Below are 26378 nucleotides of genomic sequence, written 5' to 3'. Positions count from 1 at the left end.
TTAGATGATCCCATTGTTGGTGGCAGGAAGCCTGCATAGCTATTGGTGCCTAGATCGGCGTGGCTAAAGGTGACAATTGTTGTCAAATCGCTTGGCTAGCTAGAGCGATGTTCAAAATGGGCAGTGCAGATAGTGCCGATGTACAAGCTTCCGTCCCAGTGTATTGCTGGACTTGAAGTACACAGCGATGCAATTGTTGTTAAAGATCCTCCGGAGTTTTTCTGACACTCCAGTGGCTTACGGGGGTGACTATATTTCTCCAAATGTTCTGCTTCTCCCCAGTTTGTTTTCGTGACCTTGTGGATGTTTAGCCAAGACCCAGTCTGGCTAGCCACAAGCTTTCAAAGCACACCTGAGAGGGTCTGTAGACTCTTTTTGTTGTTACCGCGTCAGCCCGATATTGCAGAGTCCTAAGAAGCCCCAGCTTGGGTTCCAGTGGGTGGTGTGAGCCAAAAAGCAGATAGCGGTGTGTGTGGGTAGGTTTCCTGTAGGCCTCCTTGCCCAAATGCACCCCTTTCCTTGCCTTGCAAGACACAGTCCAAAGCGGGTCATTTGCTATTCGATGCCTTCGTCACCGAATAGCAAATGGTGCAATATGATGCCAGCTAAGGGTGTTAGCGTTGTTGCCAGATACTTAGCAATGTTGTGTGTGACAGAGTTGATTCTCTTTGGGAATCAGTAGTCAAAATGGCTGAACCTTGGCCCTGGATAATGCTGGACCTCCTGAGCGAGTTAAAGCATAAGGCCAGAGACTTTTCGAATGCCGAAGAAAGTCTCCACAGTTGTCGCTAAGCCAGGATATCTTAGGAGCTTTCTTCAAGGACCTGGATGACTTGGGTCTTTGCTTAGGGCCGCTTTGCAAGGCCAAAAAGGGATAGGAGTGCGTTGGCCGGGAATCGAACCCGGGTCAACTGCTTGGAAGGCAGCTATGCTCACCACTATACCACCAACGCAAGGCTGTCCGGGGCCTGTGCCACTATCTCTATCCAATTCGTGTCACACGTGGCGCTGATAAGAACCACGCCCCAGCGCAAGGTCAACTTGCTGCCATACGAATTGACCACTAGAAAGATAAGCTCGAAACATTTCCCCGTTTGTAGAGGGAATGGAAGAGAAGCCAGTCGATATGGTAAAGGTGGGGCCGTGCAGTGCGCATGAATGCCACTGACTGGGCCAAAACGTTGCGATGCCATACGCCCAACGTGGGGCTCGAACCCACGACCCTGAGATTAAGAGTCTCATGCTCTACCGACTGAGCTAGCCGGGCTAAGACGCTGCCTCCCGTGTGGCCTCTTGCTACCAACTGACGCCAAACACTTTTTGCTAACTTTCGGCCCAATTTGTTTTGATAGACGCAATGCGCTTCCAAACACTCCTGCGCTTACTTGCTGTCAGGGAGGTACATCACCGTTGCTGCTGTGGTTTTTGGGCTCCCAACAAAACGCGGTAGGTGCTTCGATTGTGTTTTCTCGCTGTGCAAAACGTGAAGCCGAGCTTTCCCACATCACAGCTGCCAAGGCATTTGACCTTTCAGGCAGAGGCGGCATAGACCAATCCCTCAAGGCAGAAGGACTAACGCAAAGGGCAAAGCGCTGGCTTTGAATGCAAGGAGTCACGGGCTACGACCCACCGGCGGCCCCTTCGATAGCTCAGCTGGTAGAGCGGAGGACTGTAGCGTCAACGTAGTAATCCTTAGGTCGCTGGTTCGATTCCGGCTCGAAGGATGCCCTCTTTTACCCTGCCTCTCTCCCCCTTTAACTAGAAGGCACTCTAGAAGGCACTCTAGAAATGTGCAATTGGGAAGCCTTTTAAGGAACTTTGTTTTTATTATTCATGTCTCCCTCGGCCGGTGCGCCGGCCCTCGGCGTGCAGTCTCTGTGGCGCAATCGGTTAGCGCGTTCGGCTGTTAACCGAAAGGTTGGTGGTTCGAGCCCACCCAGGGACGCTCATGTTTTCTCCATTACCTCAGTGGGGCCCGAAGGCTAAAACAAAGCGTGTCCTTTGGCTCTCTTCAGGTGACCGGCAACTGAGCAGACAAACAAGCGTTCACTGGAGACCCTTGCAAATGTACTAGCTGTTTGTTGAAGAGGTTTACATAGTTGATCGAGCCACTTCTTTGGCTCAGGAAGATAACTGCAGCACTTCTAGTCACACCTTAAGACAATCACCATGTGAATGTGTCGATGTTGATTGTCCAAGAACAGGGGGAGGTGTGAAAATTGTAGAACCGCCCTGTTCAAGTTAGATGATCCCATTGTTGGTGGCAGGAAGCCTGCATAGCTATTGGTGCCTAGATCGGCGTGGCTAAAGGTGACAATTGTTGTCAAATCGCTTGGCTAGCTAGAGCGATGTTCAAAATGGGCAGTGCAGATAGTGCCGATGTACAAGCTTCCGTCCCAGTGTATTGCTGGACTTGAAGTACACAGCGATGCAATTGTTGTTAAAGATCCTCCGGAGTTTTTCTGACACTCCAGTGGCTTACGGGGGTGACTATATTTCTCCAAATGTTCTGCTTCTCCCCAGTTTGTTTTCGTGACCTTGTGGATGTTTAGCCAAGACCCAGTCTGGCTAGCCACAAGCTTTCAAAGCACACCTGAGAGGGTCTGTAGACTCTTTTTGTTGTTACCGCGTCAGCCCGATATTGCAGAGTCCTAAGAAGCCCCAGCTTGGGTTCCAGTGGGTGGTGTGAGCCAAAAAGCAGATAGCGGTGTGTGTGGGTAGGTTTCCTGTAGGCCTCCTTGCCCAAATGCACCCCTTTCCTTGCCTTGCAAGACACAGTCCAAAGCGGGTCATTTGCTATTCGATGCCTTCGTCACCGAATAGCAAATGGTGCAATATGATGCCAGCTAAGGGTGTTAGCGTTGTTGCCAGATACTTAGCAATGTTGTGTGTGACAGAGTTGATTCTCTTTGGGAATCAGGAGTCAAAATGGCTGAACCTTGGCCCTGGATAATGCTGGACCTCCTGAGCGAGTTAAAGCATAAGGCCAGAGACTTTTCGAATGCCGAAGAAAGTCTCCACAGTTGTCGCTAAGCCAGGATATCTTAGGAGCTTTCTTCAAGGACCTGGATGACTTGGGTCTTTGCTTAGGGCCGCTTTGCAAGGCCAAAAAGGGATAGGAGTGCGTTGGCCGGGAATCGAACCCGGGTCAACTGCTTGGAAGGCAGCTATGCTCACCACTATACCACCAACGCAAGGCTGTCCGGGCCCTGTGCCACTATCTCTATCCAATTCGTGTCACACGTGGCGCTGATAAGAACCACGCCCCAGCGCAAGGTCAACTTGCTGCCATACGAATTGACCACTAGAAAGATAAGCTCGAAACATTTCCCCGTTTGTAGAGGGAATGGAAGAGAAGCCAGTCGATATGGTAAAGGTGGGGCCGTGCAGTGCGCATGAATGCCACTGACTGGGCCAAAACGTTGCGATGCCATACGCCCAACGTGGGGCTCGAACCCACGACCCTGAGATTAAGAGTCTCATGCTCTACCGACTGAGCTAGCCGGGCTAAGACGCTGCCTCCCGTGTGGCCTCTTGCTACCAACTGACGCCAAACACTTTTTGCTAACTTTCGGCCCAATTTGTTTTGATAGACGCAATGCGCTTCCAAACACTCCTGCGCTTACTTGCTGTCAGGGAGGTACATCACCGTTGCTGCTGTGGTTTTTGGGCTCCCAACAAAACGCGGTAGGTGCTTCGATTGTGTTTTCTCGCTGTGCAAAACGTGAAGCCGAGCTTTCCCACATCACAGCTGCCAAGGCATTTGACCTTTCAGGCAGAGGCGGCATAGACCAATCCCTCAAGGCAGAAGGACTAACGCAAAGGGCAAAGCGCTGGCTTTGAATGCAAGGAGTCACGGGCTATGACCCACCGGCGGCCCCTTCGATAGCTCAGCTGGTAGAGCGGAGGACTGTAGCGTCAACGTAGTAATCCTTAGGTCGCTGGTTCGATTCCGGCTCGAAGGATGCCCTCTTTTACCCTGCCTCTCTCCCCCTTTAACTAGAAGGCACTCTAGAAGGCACTCTAGAAATGTGCAATTGGGAAGCCTTTTAAGGAACTTTGTTTTTATTATTCATGTCTCCCTCGGCCGGTGCGCCGGCCCTCGGCGTGCAGTCTCTGTGGCGCAATCGGTTAGCGCGTTCGGCTGTTAACCGAAAGGTTGGTGGTTCGAGCCCACCCAGGGACGCTCATGTTTTCTCCATTACCTCAGTGGGGCCCGAAGGCTAAAACAAAGCGTGTCCTTTGGCTCTCTTCAGGTGACCGGCAACTGAGCAGACAAACAAGCGTTCACTGGAGACCCTTGCAAATGTACTAGCCGTTTGTTGAAGAGGTTTACATAGTTGATCGAGCCACTTCTTTGGCTCAGGAAGATAACTGCAGCACTTCTAGTCACACCTTAAGACAATCACCATGTGAATGTGTCGATGTTGATTGTCCAAGAACAGGGGGAGGTGTGAAAATTGTAGAACCGCCCTGTTCAAGTTAGATGATCCCATTGTTGGTGGCAGGAAGCCTGCATAGCTATTGGTGCCTAGATCGGCGTGGCTAAAGGTGACAATTGTTGTCAAATCGCTTGGCTAGCTAGAGCGATGTTCAAAATGGGCAGTGCAGATAGTGCCGATGTACAAGCTTCCGTCCCAGTGTATTGCTGGACTTGAAGTACACAGCGATGCAATTGTTGTTAAAGATCCTCCGGAGTTTTTCTGACACTCCAGTGGCTTACGGGGGTGACTATATTTCTCCAAATGTTCTGCTTCTCCCCAGTTTGTTTTCGTGACCTTGTGGATGTTTAGCCAAGACCCAGTCTGGCTAGCCACAAGCTTTCAAAGCACACCTGAGAGGGTCTGTAGACTCTTTTTGTTGTTACCGCGTCAGCCCGATATTGCAGAGTCCTAAGAAGCCCCAGCTTGGGTTCCAGTGGGTGGTGTGAGCCAAAAAGCAGATAGCGGTGTGTGTGGGTAGGTTTCCTGTAGGCCTCCTTGCCCAAATGCACCCCTTTCCTTGCCTTGCAAGACACAGTCCAAAGCGGGTCATTTGCTATTCGATGCCTTCGTCACCGAATAGCAAATGGTGCAATATGATGCCAGCTAAGGGTGTTAGCGTTGTTGCCAGATACTTAGCAATGTTGTGTGTGACAGAGTTGATTCTCTTTGGGAATCAGTAGTCAAAATGGCTGAACCTTGGCCCTGGATAATGCTGGACCTCCTGAGCGAGTTAAAGCATAAGGCCAGAGACTTTTCGAATGCCGAAGAAAGTCTCCACAGTTGTCGCTAAGCCAGGATATCTTAGGAGCTTTCTTCAAGGACCTGGATGACTTGGGTCTTTGCTTAGGGCCGCTTTGCAAGGCCAAAAAGGGATAGGAGTGCGTTGGCCGGGAATCGAACCCGGGTCAACTGCTTGGAAGGCAGCTATGCTCACCACTATACCACCAACGCAAGGCTGTCTGGGGCCTGTGCCACTATCTCTATCCAATTCGTGTCACACGTGGCGCTGATAAGAACCACGCCCCAGCGCAAGGTCAACTTGCTGCCATACGAATTGACCACTAGAAAGATAAGCTCGAAACATTTCCCCGTTTGTAGAGGGAATGGAAGAGAAGCCAGTCGATATGGTAAAGGTGGGGCCGTGCAGTGCGCATGAATGCCACTGACTGGGCCAAAACGTTGCGATGCCATACGCCCAACGTGGGGCTCGAACCCACGACCCTGAGATTAAGAGTCTCATGCTCTACCGACTGAGCTAGCCGGGCTAAGACGCTGCCTCCCGTGTGGCCTCTTGCTACCAACTGACGCCAAACACTTTTTGCTAACTTTCGGCCCAATTTGTTTTGATAGACGCAATGCGCTTCCAAACACTCCTGCGCTTACTTGCTGTCAGGGAGGTACATCACCGTTGCTGCTGTGGTTTTTGGGCTCCCAACAAAACGCGGTAGGTGCTTCGATTGTGTTTTCTCGCTGTGCAAAACGTGAAGCCGAGCTTTCCCACATCACAGCTGCCAAGGCATTTGACCTTTCAGGCAGAGGCGGCATAGACCAATCCCTCAAGGCAGAAGGACTAACGCAAAGGGCAAAGCGCTGGCTTTGAATGCAAGGAGTCACGGGCTACGACCCACCGACGGGCCCTTCGATAGCTCAGCTGGTAGAGCGGAGGACTGTAGCGTCAACGTAGTAATCCTTAGGTCGCTGGTTCGATTCCGGCTCGAAGGATGCCCTCTTTTACCCTGCCTCTCTCCCCCTTTAACTAGAAGGCACTCTAGAAGGCACTCTAGAAATGTGCAATTGGGAAGCCTTTTAAGGAACTTTGTTTTTATTATTCATGTCTCCCTCGGCCGGTGCGCCGGCCCTCGGCGTGCAGTCTCTGTGGCGCAATCGGTTAGCGCGTTCGGCTGTTAACCGAAAGGTTGGTGGTTCGAGCCCACCCAGGGACGCTCATGTTTTCTCCATTACCTCAGTGGGGCCCGAAGGCTAAAACAAAGCGTGTCCTTTGGCTCTCTTCAGGTGACCGGCAACTGAGCAGACAAACAAGCGTTCACTGGAGACCCTTGCAAATGTACTAGCCGTTTGTTGAAGAGGTTTACATAGTTGATCGAGCCACTTCTTTGGCTCAGGAAGATAACTGCAGCACTTCTAGTCACACCTTAAGACAATCACCATGTGAATGTGTCGATGTTGATTGTCCAAGAACAGGGGGAGGTGTGAAAATTGTAGAACCGCCCTGTTCAAGTTAGATGATCCCATTGTTGGTGGCAGGAAGCCTGCATAGCTATTGGTGCCTAGATCGGCGTGGCTAAAGGTGACAATTGTTGTCAAATCGCTTGGCTAGCTAGAGCGATGTTCAAAATGGGCAGTGCAGATAGTGCCGATGTACAAGCTTCCGTCCCAGTGTATTGCTGGACTTGAAGTACACAGCGATGCAATTGTTGTTAAAGATCCTCCGGAGTTTTTCTGACACTCCAGTGGCTTACGGGGGTGACTATATTTCTCCAAATGTTCTGCTTCTCCCCAGTTTGTTTTCGTGACCTTGTGGATGTTTAGCCAAGACCCAGTCTGGCTAGCCACAAGCTTTCAAAGCACACCTGAGAGGGTCTGTAGACTCTTTTTGTTGTTACCGCGTCAGCCCGATATTGCAGAGTCCTAAGAAGCCCCAGCTTGGGTTCCAGTGGGTGGTGTGAGCCAAAAAGCAGATAGCGGTGTGTGTGGGTAGGTTTCCTGTAGGCCTCCTTGCCCAAATGCACCCCTTTCCTTGCCTTGCAAGACACAGTCCAAAGCGGGTCATTTGCTATTCGATGCCTTCGTCACCGAATAGCAAATGGTGCAATATGATGCCAGCTAAGGGTGTTAGCGTTGTTGCCAGATACTTAGCAATGTTGTGTGTGACAGAGTTGATTCTCTTTGGGAATCAGTAGTCAAAATGGCTGAACCTTGGCCCTGGATAATGCTGGACCTCCTGAGCGAGTTAAAGCATAAGGCCAGAGACTTTTCGAATGCCGAAGAAAGTCTCCACAGTTGTCGCTAAGCCAGGATATCTTAGGAGCTTTCTTCAAGGACCTGGATGACTTGGGTCTTTGCTTAGGGCCGCTTTGCAAGGCCAAAAAGGGATAGGAGTGCGTTGGCCGGGAATCGAACCCGGGTCAACTGCTTGGAAGGCAGCTATGCTCACCACTATACCACCAACGCAAGGCTGTCCGGGGCCTGTGCCACTATCTCTATCCAATTCGTGTCACACGTGGCGCTGATAAGAACCACGCCCCAGCGCAAGGTCAACTTGCTGCCATACGAATTGACCACTAGAAAGATAAGCTCGAAACATTTCCCCGTTTGTAGAGGGAATGGAAGAGAAGCCAGTCGATATGGTAAAGGTGGGGCCGTGCAGTGCGCATGAATGCCACTGACTGGGCCAAAACGTTGCGATGCCATACGCCCAACGTGGGGCTCGAACCCACGACCCTGAGATTAAGAGTCTCATGCTCTACCGACTGAGCTAGCCGGGCTAAGACGCTGCCTCCCGTGTGGCCTCTTGCTACCAACTGACGCCAAACACTTTTTGCTAACTTTCGGCCCAATTTGTTTTGATAGACGCAATGCGCTTCCAAACACTCCTGCGCTTACTTGCTGTCAGGGAGGTACATCACCGTTGCTGCTGTGGTTTTTGGGCTCCCAACAAAACGCGGTAGGTGCTTCGATTGTGTTTTCTCGCTGTGCAAAACGTGAAGCCGAGCTTTCCCACATCACAGCTGCCAAGGCATTTGACCTTTCAGGCAGAGGCGGCATAGACCAATCCCTCAAGGCAGAAGGACTAACGCAAAGGGCAAAGCGCTGGCTTTGAATGCAAGGAGTCACGGGCTACGACCCACCGGCGGGCCCTTCGATAGCTCAGCTGGTAGAGCGGAGGACTGTAGCGTCAACGTAGTAATCCTTAGGTCGCTGGTTCGATTCCGGCTCGAAGGATGCCCTCTTTTACCCTGCCTCTCTCCCCCTTTAACTAGAAGGCACTCTAGAAGGCACTCTAGAAATGTGCAATTGGGAAGCCTTTTAAGGAACTTTGTTTTTATTATTCATGTCTCCCTCGGCCGGTGCGCCGGCCCTCGGCGTGCAGTCTCTGTGGCGCAATCGGTTAGCGCGTTCGGCTGTTAACCGAAAGGTTGGTGGTTCGAGCCCACCCAGGGACGCTCATGTTTTCTCCATTACCTCAGTGGGGCCCGAAGGCTAAAACAAAGCGTGTCCTTTGGCTCTCTTCAGGTGACCGGCAACTGAGCAGACAAACAAGCGTTCACTGGAGACCCTTGCAAATGTACTAGCCGTTTGTTGAAGAGGTTTACATAGTTGATCGAGCCACTTCTTTGGCTCAGGAAGATAACTGCAGCACTTCTAGTCACACCTTAAGACAATCACCATGTGAATGTGTCGATGTTGATTGTCCAAGAACAGGGGGAGGTGTGAAAATTGTAGAACCGCCCTGTTCAAGTTAGATGATCCCATTGTTGGTGGCAGGAAGCCTGCATAGCTATTGGTGCCTAGATCGGCGTGGCTAAAGGTGACAATTGTTGTCAAATCGCTTGGCTAGCTAGAGCGATGTTCAAAATGGGCAGTGCAGATAGTGCCGATGTACAAGCTTCCGTCCCAGTGTATTGCTGGACTTGAAGTACACAGCGATGCAATTGTTGTTAAAGATCCTCCGGAGTTTTTCTGACACTCCAGTGGCTTACGGGGGTGACTATATTTCTCCAAATGTTCTGCTTCTCCCCAGTTTGTTTTCGTGACCTTGTGGATGTTTAGCCAAGACCCAGTCTGGCTAGCCACAAGCTTTCAAAGCACACCTGAGAGGGTCTGTAGACTCTTTTTGTTGTTACCGCGTCAGCCCGATATTGCAGAGTCCTAAGAAGCCCCAGCTTGGGTTCCAGTGGGTGGTGTGAGCCAAAAAGCAGATAGCGGTGTGTGTGGGTAGGTTTCCTGTAGGCCTCCTTGCCCAAATGCACCCCTTTCCTTGCCTTGCAAGACACAGTCCAAAGCGGGTCATTTGCTATTCGATGCCTTCGTCACCGAATAGCAAATGGTGCAATATGATGCCAGCTAAGGGTGTTAGCGTTGTTGCCAGATACTTAGCAATGTTGTGTGTGACAGAGTTGATTCTCTTTGGGAATCAGTAGTCAAAATGGCTGAACCTTGGCCCTGGATAATGCTGGACCTCCTGAGCGAGTTAAAGCATAAGGCCAGAGACTTTTCGAATGCCGAAGAAAGTCTCCACAGTTGTCGCTAAGCCAGGATATCTTAGGAGCTTTCTTCAAGGACCTGGATGACTTGGGTCTTTGCTTAGGGCCGCTTTGCAAGGCCAAAAAGGGATAGGAGTGCGTTGGCCGGGAATCGAACCCGGGTCAACTGCTTGGAAGGCAGCTATGCTCACCACTATACCACCAACGCAAGGCTGTCCGGGGCCTGTGCCACTATCTCTATCCAATTCGTGTCACACGTGGCGCTGATAAGAACCACGCCCCAGCGCAAGGTCAACTTGCTGCCATACGAATTGACCACTAGAAAGATAAGCTCGAAACATTTCCCCGTTTGTAGAGGGAATGGAAGAGAAGCCAGTCGATATGGTAAAGGTGGGGCCGTGCAGTGCGCATGAATGCCACTGACTGGGCCAAAACGTTGCGATGCCATACGCCCAACGTGGGGCTCGAACCCACGACCCTGAGATTAAGAGTCTCATGCTCTACCGACTGAGCTAGCCGGGCTAAGACGCTGCCTCCCGTGTGGCCTCTTGCTACCAACTGACGCCAAACACTTTTTGCTAACTTTCGGCCCAATTTGTTTTGATAGACGCAATGCGCTTCCAAACACTCCTGCGCTTACTTGCTGTCAGGGAGGTACATCACCGTTGCTGCTGTGGTTTTTGGGCTCCCAACAAAACGCGGTAGGTGCTTCGATTGTGTTTTCTCGCTGTGCAAAACGTGAAGCCGAGCTTTCCCACATCACAGCTGCCAAGGCATTTGACCTTTCAGGCAGAGGCGGCATAGACCAATCCCTCAAGGCAGAAGGACTAACGCAAAGGGCAAAGCGCTGGCTTTGAATGCAAGGAGTCACGGGCTACGACCCACCGGCGGGCCCTTCGATAGCTCAGCTGGTAGAGCGGAGGACTGTAGCGTCAACGTAGTAATCCTTAGGTCGCTGGTTCGATTCCGGCTCGAAGGATGCCCTCCTTTACCCTGCCTCTCTCCCCCTTTAACTAGAAGGCACTCTAGAAGGCACTCTAGAAATGTGCAATTGGGAAGCCTTTTAAGGAACTTTGTTTTTATTATTCATGTCTCCCTCGGCCGGTGCGCCGGCCCTCGGCGTGCAGTCTCTGTGGCGCAATCGGTTAGCGCGTTCGGCTGTTAACCGAAAGGTTGGTGGTTCGAGCCCACCCAGGGACGCTCATGTTTTCTCCATTACCTCAGTGGGGCCCGAAGGCTAAAACAAAGCGTGTCCTTTGGCTCTCTTCAGGTGACCGGCAACTGAGCAGACAAACAAGCGTTCACTGGAGACCCTTGCAAATGTACTAGCCGTTTGTTGAAGAGGTTTACATAGTTGATCGAGCCACTTCTTTGGCTCAGGAAGATAACTGCAGCACTTCTAGTCACACCTTAAGACAATCACCATGTGAATGTGTCGATGTTGATTGTCCAAGAACAGGGGGAGGTGTGAAAATTGTAGAACCGCCCTGTTCAAGTTAGATGATCCCATTGTTGGTGGCAGGAAGCCTGCATAGCTATTGGTGCCTAGATCGGCGTGGCTAAAGGTGACAATTGTTGTCAAATCGCTTGGCTAGCTAGAGCGATGTTCAAAATGGGCAGTGCAGATAGTGCCGATGTACAAGCTTCCGTCCCAGTGTATTGCTGGACTTGAAGTACACAGCGATGCAATTGTTGTTAAAGATCCTCCGGAGTTTTTCTGACACTCCAGTGGCTTACGGGGGTGACTATATTTCTCCAAATGTTCTGCTTCTCCCCAGTTTGTTTTCGTGACCTTGTGGATGTTTAGCCAAGACCCAGTCTGGCTAGCCACAAGCTTTCAAAGCACACCTGAGAGGGTCTGTAGACTCTTTTTGTTGTTACCGCGTCAGCCCGATATTGCAGAGTCCTAAGAAGCCCCAGCTTGGGTTCCAGTGGGTGGTGTGAGCCAAAAAGCAGATAGCGGTGTGTGTGGGTAGGTTTCCTGTAGGCCTCCTTGCCCAAATGCACCCCTTTCCTTGCCTTGCAAGACACAGTCCAAAGCGGGTCATTTGCTATTCGATGCCTTCGTCACCGAATAGCAAATGGTGCAATATGATGCCAGCTAAGGGTGTTAGCGTTGTTGCCAGATACTTAGCAATGTTGTGTGTGACAGAGTTGATTCTCTTTGGGAATCAGTAGTCAAAATGGCTGAACCTTGGCCCTGGATAATGCTGGACCTCCTGAGCGAGTTAAAGCATAAGGCCAGAGACTTTTCGAATGCCGAAGAAAGTCTCCACAGTTGTCGCTAAGCCAGGATATCTTAGGAGCTTTCTTCAAGGACCTGGATGACTTGGGTCTTTGCTTAGGGCCGCTTTGCAAGGCCAAAAAGGGATAGGAGTGCGTTGGCCGGGAATCGAACCCGGGTCAACTGCTTGGAAGGCAGCTATGCTCACCACTATACCACCAATGCAAGGCTGTCCGGGGCCTGTGCCACTATCTCTATCCAATTCGTGTCACACGTGGCGCTGATAAGAACCACGCCCCAGCGCAAGGTCAACTTGCTGCCATACGAATTGACCACTAGAAAGATAAGCTCGAAACATTTCCCCGTTTGTAGAGGGAATGGAAGAGAAGCCAGTCGATATGGTAAAGGTGGGGCCGTGCAGTGCGCATGAATGCCACTGACTGGGCCAAAACGTTGCGATGCCATACGCCCAACGTGGGGCTCGAACCCACGACCCTGAGATTAAGAGTCTCATGCTCTACCGACTGAGCTAGCCGGGCTAAGACGCTGCCTCCCGTGTGGCCTCTTGCTACCAACTGACGCCAAACACTTTTTGCTAACTTTCGGCCCAATTTGTTTTGATAGACGCAATGCGCTTCCAAACACTCCTGCGCTTACTTGCTGTCAGGGAGGTACATCACCGTTGCTGCTGTGGTTTTTGGGCTCCCAACAAAACGCGGTAGGTGCTTCGATTGTGTTTTCTCGCTGTGCAAAACGTGAAGCCGAGCTTTCCCACATCACAGCTGCCAAGGCATTTGACCTTTCAGGCAGAGGCGGCATAGACCAATCCCTCAAGGCAGAAGGACTAACGCAAAGGGCAAAGCGCTGGCTTTGAATGCAAGGAGTCACGGGCTACGACCCACCGGCGGCCCCTTCGATAGCTCAGCTGGTAGAGCGGAGGACTGTAGCGTCAACGTAGTAATCCTTAGGTCGCTGGTTCGATTCCGGCTCGAAGGATGCCCTCTTTTACCCTGCCTCTCTCCCCCTTTAACTAGAAGGCACTCTAGAAGGCACTCTAGAAATGTGCAATTGGGAAGCCTTTTAAGGAACTTTGTTTTTATTATTCATGTCTCCCTCGGCCGGTGCGCCGGCCCTCGGCGTGCAGTCTCTGTGGCGCAATCGGTTAGCGCGTTCGGCTGTTAACCGAAAGGTTGGTGGTTCGAGCCCACCCAGGGACGCTCATGTTTTCTCCATTACCTCAGTGGGGCCCGAAGGCTAAAACAAAGCGTGTCCTTTGGCTCTCTTCAGGTGACCGGCAACTGAGCAGACAAACAAGCGTTCACTGGAGACCCTTGCAAATGTACTAGCCGTTTGTTGAAGAGGTTTACATAGTTGATCGAGCCACTTCTTTGGCTCAGGAAGATAACTGCAGCACTTCTAGTCACACCTTAAGACAATCACCATGTGAATGTGTCGATGTTGATTGTCCAAGAACAGGGGGAGGTGTGAAAATTGTAGAACCGCCCTGTTCAAGTTAGATGATCCCATTGTTGGTGGCAGGAAGCCTGCATAGCTATTGGTGCCTAGATCGGCGTGGCTAAAGGTGACAATTGTTGTCAAATCGCTTGGCTAGCTAGAGCGATGTTCAAAATGGGCAGTGCAGATAGTGCCGATGTACAAGCTTCCGTCCCAGTGTATTGCTGGACTTGAAGTACACAGCGATGCAATTGTTGTTAAAGATCCTCCGGAGTTTTTCTGACACTCCAGTGGCTTACGGGGGTGACTATATTTCTCCAAATGTTCTGCTTCTCCCCAGTTTGTTTTCGTGACCTTGTGGATGTTTAGCCAAGACCCAGTCTGGCTAGCCACAAGCTTTCAAAGCACACCTGAGAGGGTCTGTAGACTCTTTTTGTTGTTACCGCGTCAGCCCGATATTGCAGAGTCCTAAGAAGCCCCAGCTTGGGTTCCAGTGGGTGGTGTGAGCCAAAAAGCAGATAGCGGTGTGTGTGGGTAGGTTTCCTGTAGGCCTCCTTGCCCAAATGCACCCCTTTCCTTGCCTTGCAAGACACAGTCCAAAGCGGGTCATTTGCTATTCGATGCCTTCGTCACCGAATAGCAAATGGTGCAATATGATGCCAGCTAAGGGTGTTAGCGTTGTTGCCAGATACTTAGCAATGTTGTGTGTGACAGAGTTGATTCTCTTTGGGAATCAGTAGTCAAAATGGCTGAACCTTGGCCCTGGATAATGCTGGACCTCCTGAGCGAGTTAAAGCATAAGGCCAGAGACTTTTCGAATGCCGAAGAAAGTCTCCACAGTTGTCGCTAAGCCAGGATATCTTAGGAGCTTTCTTCAAGGACCTGGATGACTTGGGTCTTTGCTTAGGGCCGCTTTGCAAGGCCAAAAAGGGATAGGAGTGCGTTGGCCGGGAATCGAACCCGGGTCAACTGCTTGGAAGGCAGCTATGCTCACCACTATACCACCAACGCAAGGCTGTCCGGGGCCTGTGCCACTATCTCTATCCAATTCGTGTCACACGTGGCGCTGATAAGAACCACGCCCCAGCGCAAGGTCAACTTGCTGCCATACGAATTGACCACTAGAAAGATAAGCTCGAAACATTTCCCCGTTTGTAGAGGGAATGGAAGAGAAGCCAGTCGATATGGTAAAGGTGGGGCCGTGCAGTGCGCATGAATGCCACTGACTGGGCCAAAACGTTGCGATGCCATACGCCCAACGTGGGGCTCGAACCCACGACCCTGAGATTAAGAGTCTCATGCTCTACCGACTGAGCTAGCCGGGCTAAGACGCTGCCTCCCGTGTGGCCTCTTGCTACCAACTGACGCCAAACACTTTTTGCTAACTTTCGGCCCAATTTGTTTTGATAGACGCAATGCGCTTCCAAACACTCCTGCGCTTACTTGCTGTCAGGGAGGTACATCACCGTTGCTGCTGTGGTTTTTGGGCTCCCAACAAAACGCGGTAGGTGCTTCGATTGTGTTTTCTCGCTGTGCAAAACGTGAAGCCGAGCTTTCCCACATCACAGCTGCCAAGGCATTTGACCTTTCAGGCAGAGGCGGCATAGACCAATCCCTCAAGGCAGAAGGACTAACGCAAAGGGCAAAGCGCTGGCTTTGAATGCAAGGAGTCACGGGCTACGACCCACCGGCGGGCCCTTCGATAGCTCAGCTGGTAGAGCGGAGGACTGTAGCGTCAACGTAGTAATCCTTAGGTCGCTGGTTCGATTCCGGCTCGAAGGATGCCCTCTTTTACCCTGCCTCTCTCCCCCTTTAACTAGAAGGCACTCTAGAAGGCACTCTAGAAATGTGCAATTGGGAAGCCTTTTAAGGAACTTTGTTTTTATTATTCATGTCTCCCTCGGCCGGTGCGCCGGCCCTCGGCGTGCAGTCTCTGTGGCGCAATCGGTTAGCGCGTTCGGCTGTTAACCGAAAGGTTGGTGGTTCGAGCCCACCCAGGGACGCTCATGTTTTCTCCATTACCTCAGTGGGGCCCGAAGGCTAAAACAAAGCGTGTCCTTTGGCTCTCTTCAGGTGACCGGCAACTGAGCAGACAAACAAGCGTTCACTGGAGACCCTTGCAAATGTACTAGCCGTTTGTTGAAGAGGTTTACATAGTTGATCGAGCCACTTCTTTGGCTCAGGAAGATAACTGCAGCACTTCTAGTCACACCTTAAGACAATCACCATGTGAATGTGTCGATGTTGATTGTCCAAGAACAGGGGGAGGTGTGAAAATTGTAGAACCGCCCTGTTCAAGTTAGATGATCCCATTGTTGGTGGCAGGAAGCCTGCATAGCTATTGGTGCCTAGATCGGCGTGGCTAAAGGTGACAATTGTTGTCAAATCGCTTGGCTAGCTAGAGCGATGTTCAAAATGGGCAGTGCAGATAGTGCCGATGTACAAGCTTCCGTCCCAGTGTATTGCTGGACTTGAAGTACACAGCGATGCAATTGTTGTTAAAGATCCTCCGGAGTTTTTCTGACACTCCAGTGGCTTACGGGGGTGACTATATTTCTCCAAATGTTCTGCTTCTCCCCAGTTTGTTTTCGTGACCTTGTGGATGTTTAGCCAAGACCCAGTCTGGCTAGCCACAAGCTTTCAAAGCACACCTGAGAGGGTCTGTAGACTCTTTTTGTTGTTACCGCGTCAGCCCGATATTGCAGAGTCCTAAGAAGCCCCAGCTTGGGTTCCAGTGGGTGGTGTGAGCCAAAAAGCAGATAGCGGTGTGTGTGGGTAGGTTTCCTGTAGGCCTCCTTGCCCAAATGCACCCCTTTCCTTGCCTTGCAAGACACAGTCCAAAGCGGGTCATTTGCTATTCGATGCCTTCGTCACCGAATAGCAAATGGTGCAATATGATGCCAGCTAAGGGTGTTAGCGTTGTTGCCAGATACTTAGCAATGTTGTGTGTGACAGAGTTGATTCTCTTTGGGAATCAGTAGTCAAAATGGCTGAACCTTGGCCCTGGATAATGCTGGACCTCCTGAGCGAGTTAAAGCATAAGGCCAGAGACTTTTCGAATGCCGAAGAAAGTCTCCACAGTTGTCGCTAAGCCAGGATATCTTAGGAGCTTTCTTCAAGGACCTGGATGACTTGGGTCTTTGCTTAGGGCCGCTTTGCAAGGCCAAAAAGGGATAGGAGTGCGTTGGCCGGGAATCGAACCCGGGTCAACTGCTTGGAAGGCAGCTATGCTCACCACTATACCACCAATGCAAGGCTGTCCGGGGCCTGTGCCACTATCTCTATCCAATTCGTGTCACACGTGGCGCTGATAAGAACCACGCCCCAGCGCAAGGTCAACTTGCTGCCATACGAATTGACCACTAGAAAGATAAGCTCGAAACATTTCCCCGTTTGTAGAGGGAATGGAAGAGAAGCCAGTCGATATGGTAAAGGTGGGGCCGTGCAGTGCGCATGAATGCCACTGACTGGGCCAAAACGTTGCGATGCCATACGCCCAACGTGGGGCTCGAACCCACGACCCTGAGATTAAGAGTCTCATGCTCTACCGACTGAGCTAGCCGGGCTAAGACGCTGCCTCCCGTGTGGCCTCTTGCTACCAACTGACGCCAAACACTTTTTGCTAACTTTCGGCCCAATTTGTTTTGATAGACGCAATGCGCTTCCAAACACTCCTGCGCTTACTTGCTGTCAGGGAGGTACATCACCGTTGCTGCTGTGGTTTTTGGGCTCCCAACAAAACGCGGTAGGTGCTTCGATTGTGTTTTCTCGCTGTGCAAAACGTGAAGCCGAGCTTTCCCACATCACAGCTGCCAAGGCATTTGACCTTTCAGGCAGAGGCGGCATAGACCAATCCCTCAAGGCAGAAGGACTAACGCAAAGGGCAAAGCGCTGGCTTTGAATGCAAGGAGTCACGGGCTACGACCCACCGGCGGCCCCTTCGATAGCTCAGCTGGTAGAGCGGAGGACTGTAGCGTCAACGTAGTAATCCTTAGGTCGCTGGTTCGATTCCGGCTCGAAGGATGCCCTCTTTTACCCTGCCTCTCTCCCCCTTTAACTAGAAGGCACTCTAGAAGGCACTCTAGAAATGTGCAATTGGGAAGCCTTTTAAGGAACTTTGTTTTTATTATTCATGTCTCCCTCGGCCGGTGCGCCGGCCCTCGGCGTGCAGTCTCTGTGGCGCAATCGGTTAGCGCGTTCGGCTGTTAACCGAAAGGTTGGTGGTTCGAGCCCACCCAGGGACGCTCATGTTTTCTCCATTACCTCAGTGGGGCCCGAAGGCTAAAACAAAGCGTGTCCTTTGGCTCTCTTCAGGTGACCGGCAACTGAGCAGACAAACAAGCGTTCACTGGAGACCCTTGCAAATGTACTAGCCGTTTGTTGAAGAGGTTTACATAGTTGATCGAGCCACTTCTTTGGCTCAGGAAGATAACTGCAGCACTTCTAGTCACACCTTAAGACAATCACCATGTGAATGTGTCGATGTTGATTGTCCAAGAACAGGGGGAGGTGTGAAAATTGTAGAACCGCCCTGTTCAAGTTAGATGATCCCATTGTTGGTGGCAGGAAGCCTGCATAGCTATTGGTGCCTAGATCGGCGTGGCTAAAGGTGACAATTGTTGTCAAATCGCTTGGCTAGCTAGAGCGATGTTCAAAATGGGCAGTGCAGATAGTGCCGATGTACAAGCTTCCGTCCCAGTGTATTGCTGGACTTGAAGTACACAGCGATGCAATTGTTGTTAAAGATCCTCCGGAGTTTTTCTGACACTCCAGTGGCTTACGGGGGTGACTATATTTCTCCAAATGTTCTGCTTCTCCCCAGTTTGTTTTCGTGACCTTGTGGATGTTTAGCCAAGACCCAGTCTGGCTAGCCACAAGCTTTCAAAGCACACCTGAGAGGGTTTGTAGACTCTTTTTGTTGTTACCGCGTCAGCCCGATATTGCAGAGTCCTAAGAAGCCCCAGCTTGGGTTCCAGTGGGTGGTGTGAGCCAAAAAGCAGATAGCGGTGTGTGTGGGTAGGTTTCCTGTAGGCCTCCTTGCCCAAATGCACCCCTTTCCTTGCCTTGCAAGACACAGTCCAAAGCGGGTCATTTGCTATTCGATGCCTTCGTCACCGAATAGCAAATGGTGCAATATGATGCCAGCTAAGGGTGTTAGCGTTGTTGCCAGATACTTAGCAATGTTGTGTGTGACAGAGTTGATTCTCTTTGGGAATCAGTAGTCAAAATGGCTGAACCTTGGCCCTGGATAATGCTGGACCTCCTGAGCGAGTTAAAGCATAAGGCCAGAGACTTTTCGAATGCCGAAGAAAGTCTCCACAGTTGTCGCTAAGCCAGGATATCTTAGGAGCTTTCTTCAAGGACCTGGATGACTTGGGTCTTTGCTTAGGGCCGCTTTGCAAGGCCAAAAAGGGATAGGAGTGCGTTGGCCGGGAATCGAACCCGGGTCAACTGCTTGGAAGGCAGCTATGCTCACCACTATACCACCAACGCAAGGCTGTCCGGGGCCTGTGCCACTATCTCTATCCAATTCGTGTCACACGTGGCGCTGATAAGAACCACGCCCCAGCGCAAGGTCAACTTGCTGCCATACGAATTGACCACTAGAAAGATAAGCTCGAAACATTTCCCCGTTTGTAGAGGGAATGGAAGAGAAGCCAGTCGATATGGTAAAGGTGGGGCCGTGCAGTGCGCATGAATGCCACTGACTGGGCCAAAACGTTGCGATGCCATACGCCCAACGTGGGGCTCAAACCCACGACCCTGAGATTAAGAGTCTCATGCTCTACCGACTGAGCTAGCCGGGCTAAGACGCTGCCTCCCGTGTGGCCTCTTGCTACCAACTGACGCCAAACACTTTTTGCTAACTTTCGGCCCAATTTGTTTTGATAGACGCAATGCGCTTCCAAACACTCCTGCGCTTACTTGCTGTCAGGGAGGTACATCACCGTTGCTGCTGTGGTTTTTGGGCTCCCAACAAAACGCGGTAGGTGCTTCGATTGTGTTTTCTCGCTGTGCAAAACGTGAAGCCGAGCTTTCCCACATCACAGCTGCCAAGGCATTTGACCTTTCAGGCAGAGGCGGCATAGACCAATCCCTCAAGGCAGAAGGACTAACGCAAAGGGCAAAGCGCTGGCTTTGAATGCAAGGAGTCACGGGCTACGACCCACCGGCGGGCCCTTCGATAGCTCAGCTGGTAGAGCGGAGGACTGTAGCGTCAACGTAGTAATCCTTAGGTCGCTGGTTCGATTCCGGCTCGAAGGATGCCCTCTTTTACCCTGCCTCTCTCCCCCTTTAACTAGAAGGCACTCTAGAAGGCACTCTAGAAATGTGCAATTGGGAAGCCTTTTAAGGAACTTTGTTTTTATTATTCATGTCTCCCTCGGCCGGTGCGCCGGCCCTCGGCGTGCAGTCTCTGTGGCGCAATCGGTTAGCGCGTTCGGCTGTTAACCGAAAGGTTGGTGGTTCGAGCCCACCCAGGGACGCTCATGTTTTCTCCATTACCTCAGTGGGGCCCGAAGGCTAAAACAAAGCGTGTCCTTTGGCTCTCTTCAGGTGACCGGCAACTGAGCAGACAAACAAGCGTTCACTGGAGACCCTTGCAAATGTACTAGCCGTTTGTTGAAGAGGTTTACATAGTTGATCGAGCCACTTCTTTGGCTCAGGAAGATAACTGCAGCACTTCTAGTCACACCTTAAGACAATCACCATGTGAATGTGTCGATGTTGATTGTCCAAGAACAGGGGGAGGTGTGAAAATTGTAGAACCGCCCTGTTCAAGTTAGATGATCCCATTGTTGGTGGCAGGAAGCCTGCATAGCTATTGGTGCCTAGATCGGCGTGGCTAAAGGTGACAATTGTTGTCAAATCGCTTGGCTAGCTAGAGCGATGTTCAAAATGGGCAGTGCAGATAGTGCCGATGTACAAGCTTCCGTCCCAGTGTATTGCTGGACTTGAAGTACACAGCGATGCAATTGTTGTTAAAGATCCTCCGGAGTTTTTCTGACACTCCAGTGGCTTACGGGGGTGACTATATTTCTCCAAATGTTCTGCTTCTCCCCAGTTTGTTTTCGTGACCTTGTGGATGTTTAGCCAAGACCCAGTCTGGCTAGCCACAAGCTTTCAAAGCACACCTGAGAGGGTCTGTAGACTCTTTTTGTTGTTACCGCGTCAGCCCGATATTGCAGAGTCCTAAGAAGCCCCAGCTTGGGTTCCAGTGGGTGGTGTGAGCCAAAAAGCAGATAGCGGTGTGTGTGGGTAGGTTTCCTGTAGGCCTCCTTGCCCAAATGCACCCCTTTCCTTGCCTTGCAAGACACAGTCCAAAGCGGGTCATTTGCTATTCGATGCCTTCGTCACCGAATAGCAAATGGTGCAATATGATGCCAGCTAAGGGTGTTAGCGTTGTTGCCAGATACTTAGCAATGTTGTGTGTGACAGAGTTGATTCTCTTTGGGAATCAGTAGTCAAAATGGCTGAACCTTGGCCCTGGATAATGCTGGACCTCCTGAGCGAGTTAAAGCATAAGGCCAGAGACTTTTCGAATGCCGAAGAAAGTCTCCACAGTTGTCGCTAAGCCAGGATATCTTAGGAGCTTTCTTCAAGGACCTGGATGACTTGGGTCTTTGCTTAGGGCCGCTTTGCAAGGCCAAAAAGGGATAGGAGTGCGTTGGCCGGGAATCGAACCCGGGTCAACTGCTTGGAAGGCAGCTATGCTCACCACTATACCACCAACGCAAGGCTGTCCGGGGCCTGTGCCACTATCTCTATCCAATTCGTGTCACACGTGGCGCTGATAAGAACCACGCCCCAGCGCAAGGTCAACTTGCCATACGAATTGACCACTAGAAAGATAAGCTCGAAACATTTCCCCGTTTGTAGAGGGAATGGAAGAGAAGCCAGTCGATATGGTAAAGGTGGGGCCGTGCAGTGCGCATGAATGCCACTGACTGGGCCAAAACGTTGCGATGCCATACGCCCAACGTGGGGCTCGAACCCACGACCCTGAGATTAAGAGTCTCATGCTCTACCGACTGAGCTAGCCGGGCTAAGACGCTGCCTCCCGTGTGGCCTCTTGCTACCAACTGACGCCAAACACTTTTTGCTAACTTTCGGCCCAATTTGTTTTGATAGACGCAATGCGCTTCCAAACACTCCTGCGCTTACTTGCTGTCAGGGAGGTACATCACCGTTGCTGCTGTGGTTTTTGGGCTCCCAACAAAACGCGGTAGGTGCTTCGATTGTGTTTTCTCGCTGTGCAAAACGTGAAGCCGAGCTTTCCCACATCACAGCTGCCAAGGCATTTGACCTTTCAGGCAGAGGCGGCATAGACCAATCCCTCAAGGCAGAAGGACTAACGCAAAGGGCAAAGCGCTGGCTTTGAATGCAAGGAGTCACGGGCTACGACCCACCGGCGGCCCCTTCGATAGCTCAGCTGGTAGAGCGGAGGACTGTAGCGTCAACGTAGTAATCCTTAGGTCGCTGGTTCGATTCCGGCTCGAAGGATGCCCTCTTTTACCCTGCCTCTCTCCCCCTTTAACTAGAAGGCACTCTAGAAGGCACTCTAGAAATGTGCAATTGGGAAGCCTTTTAAGGAACTTTGTTTTTATTATTCATGTCTCCCTCGGCCGGTGCGCCGGCCCTCAGCGTGCAGTCTCTGTGGCGCAATCGGTTAGCGCGTTCGGCTGTTAACCGAAAGGTTGGTGGTTCGAGCCCACCCAGGGACGCTCATGTTTTCTCCATTACCTCAGTGGGGCCCGAAGGCTAAAACAAAGCGTGTCCTTTGGCTCTCTTCAGGTGACCGGCAACTGAGCAGACAAACAAGCGTTCACTGGAGACCCTTGCAAATGTACTAGCCGTTTGTTGAAGAGGTTTACATAGTTGATCGAGCCACTTCTTTGGCTCAGGAAGATAACTGCAGCACTTCTAGTCACACCTTAAGACAATCACCATGTGAATGTGTCGATGTTGATTGTCCAAGAACAGGGGGAGGTGTGAAAATTGTAGAACCGCCCTGTTCAAGTTAGATGATCCCATTGTTGGTGGCAGGAAGCCTGCATAGCTATTGGTGCCTAGATCGGCGTGGCTAAAGGTGACAATTGTTGTCAAATCGCTTGGCTAGCTAGAGCGATGTTCAAAATGGGCAGTGCAGATAGTGCCGATGTACAAGCTTCCGTCCCAGTGTATTGCTGGACTTGAAGTACACAGCGATGCAATTGTTGTTAAAGATCCTCCGGAGTTTTTCTGACACTCCAGTGGCTTACGGGGGTGACTATATTTCTCCAAATGTTCTGCTTCTCCCCAGTTTGTTTTCGTGACCTTGTGGATGTTTAGCCAAGACCCAGTCTGGCTAGCCACAAGCTTTCAAAGCACACCTGAGAGGGTCTGTAGACTCTTTTTGTTGTTACCGCGTCAGCCCGATATTGCAGAGTCCTAAGAAGCCCCAGCTTGGGTTCCAGTGGGTGGTGTGAGCCAAAAAGCAGATAGCGGTGTGTGTGGGTAGGTTTCCTGTAGGCCTCCTTGCCCAAATGCACCCCTTTCCTTGCCTTGCAAGACACAGTCCAAAGCGGGTCATTTGCTATTCGATGCCTTCGTCACCGAATAGCAAATGGTGCAATATGATGCCAGCTAAGGGTGTTAGCGTTGTTGCCAGATACTTAGCAATGTTGTGTGTGACAGAGTTGATTCTCTTTGGGAATCAGTAGTCAAAATGGCTGAACCTTGGCCCTGGATAATGCTGGACCTCCTGAGCGAGTTAAAGCATAAGGCCAGAGACTTTTCGAATGCCGAAGAAAGTCTCCACAGTTGTCGCTAAGCCAGGATATCTTAGGAGCTTTCTTCAAGGACCTGGATGACTTGGGTCTTTGCTTAGGGCCGCTTTGCAAGGCCAAAAAGGGATAGGAGTGCGTTGGCCGGGAATCGAACCCGGGTCAACTGCTTGGAAGGCAGCTATGCTCACCACTATACCACCAACGCAAGGCTGTCCGGGGCCTGTGCCACTATCTCTATCCAATTCGTGTCACACGTGGCGCTGATAAGAACCACGCCCCAGCGCAAGGTCAACTTGCTGCCATACGAATTGACCACTAGAAAGATAAGCTCGAAACATTTCCCCGTTTGTAGAGGGAATGGAAGAGAAGCCAGTCGATATGGTAAAGGTGGGGCCGTGCAGTGCGCATGAATGCCACTGACTGGGCCAAAACGTTGCGATGCCATACGCCCAACGTGGGGCTCGAACCCACGACCCTGAGATTAAGAGTCTCATGCTCTACCGACTGAGCTAGCCGGGCTAAGACGCTGCCTCCCGTGTGGCCTCTTGCTACCAACTGACGCCAAACACTTTTTGCTAACTTTCGGCCCAATTTGTTTTGATAGACGCAATGCGCTTCCAAACACTCCTGCGCTTACTTGCTGTCAGGGAGGTACATCACCGTTGCTGCTGTGGTTTTTGGGCTCCCAACAAAACGCGGTAGGTGCTTCGATTGTGTTTTCTCGCTGTGCAAAACGTGAAGCCGAGCTTTCCCACATCACAGCTGCCAAGGCATTTGACCTTTCAGGCAGAGGCGGCATAGACCAATCCCTCAAGGCAGAAGGACTAACGCAAAGGGCAAAGCGCTGGCTTTGAATGCAAGGAGTCACGGGCTACGACCCACCGGCGGCCCCTTCATTAGCTCAGCTGGTAGAGCGGAGGACTGTAGCGTCAACGTAGTAATCCTTAGGTCGCTGGTTCGATTCCGGCTCGAAGGATGCCCTCTTTTACCCTGCCTCTCTCCCCCTTTAACTAGAAGGCACTCTAGAAGGCACTCTAGAAATGTGCAATTGGGAAGCCTTTTAAGGAACTTTGTTTTTATTATTCATGTCTCCCTCGGCCGGTGCGCCGGCCCTCGGCGTGCAGTCTCTGTGGCGCAATCGGTTAGCGCGTTCGGCTGTTAACCGAAAGGTTGGTGGTTCGAGCCCACCCAGGGACGCTCATGTTTTCTCCATTACCTCAGTGGGGCCCGAAGGCTAAAACAAAGCGTGTCCTTTGGCTCTCTTCAGGTGACCGGCAACTGAGCAGACAAACAAGCGTTCACTGGAGACCCTTGCAAATGTACTAGCCGTTTGTTGAAGAGGTTTACATAGTTGATCGAGCCACTTCTTTGGCTCAGGAAGATAACTGCAGCACTTCTAGTCACACCTTAAGACAATCACCATGTGAATGTGTCGATGTTGATTGTCCAAGAACAGGGGGAGGTGTGAAAATTGTAGAACCGCCCTGTTCAAGTTAGATGATCCCATTGTTGGTGGCAGGAAGCCTGCATAGCTATTGGTGCCTAGATCGGCGTGGCTAAAGGTGACAATTGTTGTCAAATCGCTTGGCTAGCTAGAGCGATGTTCAAAATGGGCAGTGCAGATAGTGCCGATGTACAAGCTTCCGTCCCAGTGTATTGCTGGACTTGAAGTACACAGCGATGCAATTGTTGTTAAAGATCCTCCGGAGTTTTTCTGACACTCCAGTGGCTTACGGGGGTGACTATATTTCTCCAAATGTTCTGCTTCTCCCCAGTTTGTTTTCGTGACCTTGTGGATGTTTAGCCAAGACCCAGTCTGGCTAGCCACAAGCTTTCAAAGCACACCTGAGAGGGTCTGTAGACTCTTTTTGTTGTTACCGCGTCAGCCCGATATTGCAGAGTCCTAAGAAGCCCCAGCTTGGGTTCCAGTGGGTGGTGTGAGCCAAAAAGCAGATAGCGGTGTGTGTGGGTAGGTTTCCTGTAGGCCTCCTTGCCCAAATGCACCCCTTTCCTTGCCTTGCAAGACACAGTCCAAAGCGGGTCATTTGCTATTCGATGCCTTCGTCACCGAATAGCAAATGGTGCAATATGATGCCAGCTAAGGGTGTTAGCGTTGTTGCCAGATACTTAGCAATGTTGTGTGTGACAGAGTTGATTCTCTTTGGGAATCAGTAGTCAAAATGGCTGAACCTTGGCCCTGGATAATGCTGGACCTCCTGAGCGAGTTAAAGCATAAGGCCAGAGACTTTTCGAATGCCGAAGAAAGTCTCCACAGTTGTCGCTAAGCCAGGATATCTTAGGAGCTTTCTTCAAGGACCTGGATGACTTGGGTCTTTGCTTAGGGCCGCTTTGCAAGGCCAAAAAGGGATAGGAGTGCGTTGGCCGGGAATCGAACCCGGGTCAACTGCTTGGAAGGCAGCTATGCTCACCACTATACCACCAACGCAAGGCTGTCCGGGGCCTGTGCCACTATCTCTATCCAATTCGTGTCACACGTGGCGCTGATAAGAACCACGCCCCAGCGCAAGGTCAACTTGCTGCCATACGAATTGACCACTAGAAAGATAAGCTCGAAACATTTCCCCGTTTGTAGAGGGAATGGAAGAGAAGCCAGTCGATATGGTAAAGGTGGGGCCGTGCAGTGCGCATGAATGCCACTGACTGGGCCAAAACGTTGCGATGCCATACGCCCAACGTGGGGCTCGAACCCACGACCCTGAGATTAAGAGTCTCATGCTCTACCGACTGAGCTAGCCGGGCTAAGACGCTGCCTCCCGTGTGGCCTCTTGCTACCAACTGACGCCAAACACTTTTTGCTAACTTTCGGCCCAATTTGTTTTGATAGACGCAATGCGCTTCCAAACACTCCTGCGCTTACTTGCTGTCAGGGAGGTACATCACCGTTGCTGCTGTGGTTTTTGGGCTCCCAACAAAACGCGGTAGGTGCTTCGATTGTGTTTTCTCGCTGTGCAAAACGTGAAGCCGAGCTTTCCCACATCACAGCTGCCAAGGCATTTGACCTTTCAGGCAGAGGCGGCATAGACCAATCCCTCAAGGCAGAAGGACTAACGCAAAGGGCAAAGCGCTGGCTTTGAATGCAAGGAGTCACGGGCTACGACCCACCGGCGGGCCCTTCGATAGCTCAGCTGGTAGAGCGGAGGACTGTAGCGTCAACGTAGTAATCCTTAGGTCGCTGGTTCGATTCCGGCTCGAAGGATGCCCT

The 26378-nt window shown here is 51.3% G+C and overlaps 21 non-coding genes across 21 annotated transcripts; all 21 read right to left on the bottom strand.

The window, feature by feature from the left end:
- Window positions 1–881: 881 nt before the first annotated feature.
- Window positions 882–953, bottom strand: TRNAG-UCC (transfer RNA glycine (anticodon UCC)). Its single transcript has one exon. It is a non-coding gene; the product is annotated as a tRNA-Gly (tRNA).
- Window positions 954–1194: 241 nt separating this feature from the next.
- Window positions 1195–1267, bottom strand: TRNAK-CUU (transfer RNA lysine (anticodon CUU)). Its single transcript has one exon. It is a non-coding gene; the product is annotated as a tRNA-Lys (tRNA).
- Window positions 1268–3122: 1855 nt separating this feature from the next.
- On the bottom strand, window positions 3123–3194 carry TRNAG-UCC (transfer RNA glycine (anticodon UCC)). Its single transcript has one exon. It is a non-coding gene; the product is annotated as a tRNA-Gly (tRNA).
- A 241-nt stretch (window positions 3195–3435) lies between these two features.
- TRNAK-CUU (transfer RNA lysine (anticodon CUU)) lies at window positions 3436–3508 on the bottom strand. Its single transcript has one exon. It is a non-coding gene; the product is annotated as a tRNA-Lys (tRNA).
- A 1855-nt stretch (window positions 3509–5363) lies between these two features.
- On the bottom strand, window positions 5364–5435 carry TRNAG-UCC (transfer RNA glycine (anticodon UCC)). The gene has a single exon. It is a non-coding gene; the product is annotated as a tRNA-Gly (tRNA).
- Window positions 5436–5676: 241 nt separating this feature from the next.
- TRNAK-CUU (transfer RNA lysine (anticodon CUU)) lies at window positions 5677–5749 on the bottom strand. The gene has a single exon. It is a non-coding gene; the product is annotated as a tRNA-Lys (tRNA).
- Window positions 5750–7604: 1855 nt separating this feature from the next.
- TRNAG-UCC (transfer RNA glycine (anticodon UCC)) lies at window positions 7605–7676 on the bottom strand. Its single transcript has one exon. It is a non-coding gene; the product is annotated as a tRNA-Gly (tRNA).
- A 241-nt stretch (window positions 7677–7917) lies between these two features.
- TRNAK-CUU (transfer RNA lysine (anticodon CUU)) lies at window positions 7918–7990 on the bottom strand. The gene has a single exon. It is a non-coding gene; the product is annotated as a tRNA-Lys (tRNA).
- Window positions 7991–9845: 1855 nt separating this feature from the next.
- TRNAG-UCC (transfer RNA glycine (anticodon UCC)) lies at window positions 9846–9917 on the bottom strand. The gene has a single exon. It is a non-coding gene; the product is annotated as a tRNA-Gly (tRNA).
- Window positions 9918–10158: 241 nt separating this feature from the next.
- Window positions 10159–10231, bottom strand: TRNAK-CUU (transfer RNA lysine (anticodon CUU)). The gene has a single exon. It is a non-coding gene; the product is annotated as a tRNA-Lys (tRNA).
- A 2168-nt stretch (window positions 10232–12399) lies between these two features.
- Window positions 12400–12472, bottom strand: TRNAK-CUU (transfer RNA lysine (anticodon CUU)). Its single transcript has one exon. It is a non-coding gene; the product is annotated as a tRNA-Lys (tRNA).
- Window positions 12473–14327: 1855 nt separating this feature from the next.
- Window positions 14328–14399, bottom strand: TRNAG-UCC (transfer RNA glycine (anticodon UCC)). Its single transcript has one exon. It is a non-coding gene; the product is annotated as a tRNA-Gly (tRNA).
- A 241-nt stretch (window positions 14400–14640) lies between these two features.
- TRNAK-CUU (transfer RNA lysine (anticodon CUU)) lies at window positions 14641–14713 on the bottom strand. Its single transcript has one exon. It is a non-coding gene; the product is annotated as a tRNA-Lys (tRNA).
- Window positions 14714–16881: 2168 nt separating this feature from the next.
- TRNAK-CUU (transfer RNA lysine (anticodon CUU)) lies at window positions 16882–16954 on the bottom strand. The gene has a single exon. It is a non-coding gene; the product is annotated as a tRNA-Lys (tRNA).
- A 1855-nt stretch (window positions 16955–18809) lies between these two features.
- On the bottom strand, window positions 18810–18881 carry TRNAG-UCC (transfer RNA glycine (anticodon UCC)). The gene has a single exon. It is a non-coding gene; the product is annotated as a tRNA-Gly (tRNA).
- Window positions 18882–21050: 2169 nt separating this feature from the next.
- Window positions 21051–21122, bottom strand: TRNAG-UCC (transfer RNA glycine (anticodon UCC)). Its single transcript has one exon. It is a non-coding gene; the product is annotated as a tRNA-Gly (tRNA).
- Window positions 21123–21360: 238 nt separating this feature from the next.
- Window positions 21361–21433, bottom strand: TRNAK-CUU (transfer RNA lysine (anticodon CUU)). Its single transcript has one exon. It is a non-coding gene; the product is annotated as a tRNA-Lys (tRNA).
- Window positions 21434–23288: 1855 nt separating this feature from the next.
- Window positions 23289–23360, bottom strand: TRNAG-UCC (transfer RNA glycine (anticodon UCC)). The gene has a single exon. It is a non-coding gene; the product is annotated as a tRNA-Gly (tRNA).
- Window positions 23361–23601: 241 nt separating this feature from the next.
- TRNAK-CUU (transfer RNA lysine (anticodon CUU)) lies at window positions 23602–23674 on the bottom strand. Its single transcript has one exon. It is a non-coding gene; the product is annotated as a tRNA-Lys (tRNA).
- Window positions 23675–25529: 1855 nt separating this feature from the next.
- TRNAG-UCC (transfer RNA glycine (anticodon UCC)) lies at window positions 25530–25601 on the bottom strand. Its single transcript has one exon. It is a non-coding gene; the product is annotated as a tRNA-Gly (tRNA).
- Window positions 25602–25842: 241 nt separating this feature from the next.
- TRNAK-CUU (transfer RNA lysine (anticodon CUU)) lies at window positions 25843–25915 on the bottom strand. The gene has a single exon. It is a non-coding gene; the product is annotated as a tRNA-Lys (tRNA).
- Between the last annotated feature and the right edge of the window lie 463 nt (window positions 25916–26378).

Source organism: Aquarana catesbeiana, unplaced genomic scaffold (genome assembly GCF_042186555.1).
Source record: "Aquarana catesbeiana isolate 2022-GZ unplaced genomic scaffold, ASM4218655v1 unanchor86, whole genome shotgun sequence".
In the NCBI taxonomy this organism is placed as follows: Eukaryota; Metazoa; Chordata; class Amphibia; order Anura; family Ranidae; genus Aquarana; species Aquarana catesbeiana.
Note: the sequence above shows the minus strand (reverse complement) of the source record. Positions and strands in the feature narration are given on the sequence as shown.